Raw genomic sequence first — 2,055 nt, 5'->3', positions numbered from 1 at the left:
AGTCAGGCGGCCAGCCAGGCGGCCAGCCACACAGCGGAGCGCCGGCGGCCCGGCGGCAGCGCCAGGCAGCCCCCCTTCACCCCCGCTCCTCCCCCCACGGCCCGACCGGCAGGCGCCGCCGGCACCAGGCCCACCCGGCCCCTCGAGGGTGGGGGAGCGGGGGAGCTCCACAAATGCGCTCCCCGCTTTACTACAGCCATCCGAGCCGGGGGAAGCTGGTAAAAGAGTGCTTGCGCCTAATTTCAGATCACGTACCGACAAAAATACTTGCTTAAGGTTGTCCGAATGAGCTTAAGGATCTTAAGTGTGCGGGTACTGTATGTATTTGCGACCTGCCCCAGCATTTCCTTTTACGTATCAAAACGGTAAGAAAAACTGGCATGTCACTTGCATGATAATGGTGTAAACTCGTTTCCCATGTGATTCGAGCCATCGGGCTTCAGCTAAAGGCAGGTGCTGCTGCTGCTGTTGCAAGTCGACACGAGGAACAAGCCGCTGCAAAACACCGAACAAACAACGACAATTATCCCCGATGATCAGAAATGGCCGACAATCGACAGGCGCCATGAATGAATGGAGCCAGGTCGAGGCGCCGGAGGTATCGGGGAGGGGGGCTGGAGAGGGGTGCATACAGCTGGCTCCGACCCTTATCGGCCACATCCGAAGCGTCGAGGGTTCCTCCGGGATGCCGCCGCCGCCGCCACTCCAGACGCCACCCGGGCCGGCGGTGCCGGAGGAGAAAAGGGACCGGGACCGGGTGGTCGTCGCGTCCCCAGCTGTAGGGGGGGTCACGTGGACGCAGCTGTCGCGGAGGTCGGCGCCACAGCACAGCAGCGGTCCGGGGCCTGGCGGCGGCGCCTGGAGGCCGGTGTGGTGCGCCCGCCGCAGCTGGCATACCCCGGCTTGTTTCCGGCCGAAGGACCAGGTCCCCCGGGATGAGTCTGGGACCCTACACGTCGACGCCGTCGCGTCGAGGTCGCGTGCCCGGCCCGGCCCTGGGGTGGTACTTGACGAGAGCGACAGGCAGCCCGGGAGGAACCCGTGAGGCAGCCGTCGACAAATATTTGCGCCCTTATCGCCGCAGAGCTGGACTCCGTTTGGGGAAGTCCTGCACGCGACACACACACACATACACACACGCACACACAGAGGGCTGCTGCTGCGGGGTTCAACGGCCCGCCATTCTGATCACAGGAATATCAAATCACATCACACCGCCCGCCCGCCGCGACACGGCATGTTGAGTTGCATCAGCCGCGCTCCCCTTCGTTATCAGCGCGTCGCGACGGCCGCGGCAGCAGCGGCTCCCTGACCTCGCCAACGCGCAGCCGGCCCGCCCCGCCCCGCCGCCGTGACGCTGCGCTGCGCCCCTCACAGCCGCAGCCGGGCCGGCCCTTCTTCCCCTGGTTCCAGGATGAACGCGCTTCGCTTTCAGGAGGCCGTGCGGCAGGCCCGGCGCCGTCGTCGCCGCTTGGCTCTCCCGTCATTATGTCCCAGCCCTGCATTCCCCGCTAATAGCGGTCGTCCCGTCCCGCCCCGCCCGCCGGCGCAGCCGCAGCAGGGACCCCAAGGACCCCGACCGCCCGGGCCTCCCGCTCCCGCCTCCCACAACACTCCAGGACCCTCCTGGGCTGGGCCCAAGTGCGCGCGGCGGTCACACGCATCGAGCACTGCACGCGCCCGCCGAGGAGGGTCACGCCGGACGGGGAGCCCCCGAGTCCGCCATCGACGTCGTCCTCCACGTTGAGGAGGAAACCTTCGTCACTGGAGTGGCCGTTCGGACAGAGTTAATGTCGGCGATGTACTCGGGATGGGTGGGCGGCGCACACCCCAGTGTGAGAACAACATCGAGGCCGCCCCCGGCCGCCCCGGCTACAGACTGCTGCTGCTGCTTTGAGGCGCCGGGCCCAGGCCGGGGCGCCATGCGGCAGTGTATACGCTGCTAAGCAAACATACGCCGGTAATTTGGAAACGGAGCGCACACTCGCACACTCGCTCACTCGCTCACTCGCTCACTCCCACACACACACACACACACACACACACACACACACA

General features: G+C 66.1%; 1 protein-coding gene across 1 annotated transcript in view; it reads right to left on the bottom strand.

Annotated features, from left to right (window-relative positions):
* Positions 1 to 282: 282 nt before the first annotated feature.
* LOC113205376 (uncharacterized) overlaps positions 283 to 2,055 on the bottom strand; it is a 9,082-nt gene continuing 7,309 nt past the window's right edge. The window contains exon 6 of the transcript XR_008012232.1: positions 283 to 495. The gene's annotated coding sequence lies outside the window, so the exon portion shown is untranslated. The remainder of the gene's footprint in view (positions 496 to 2,055) is intronic.

The sequence above is a fragment of the Frankliniella occidentalis genome, unplaced genomic scaffold (assembly GCF_000697945.3).
Source record: "Frankliniella occidentalis isolate FOCC.00 unplaced genomic scaffold, Focc_3.1 Scaffold900, whole genome shotgun sequence".
Classification (NCBI taxonomy): Eukaryota; Metazoa; Arthropoda; class Insecta; order Thysanoptera; family Thripidae; genus Frankliniella; species Frankliniella occidentalis.
This window is presented reverse-complemented; position numbering and strand designations above follow the sequence as displayed.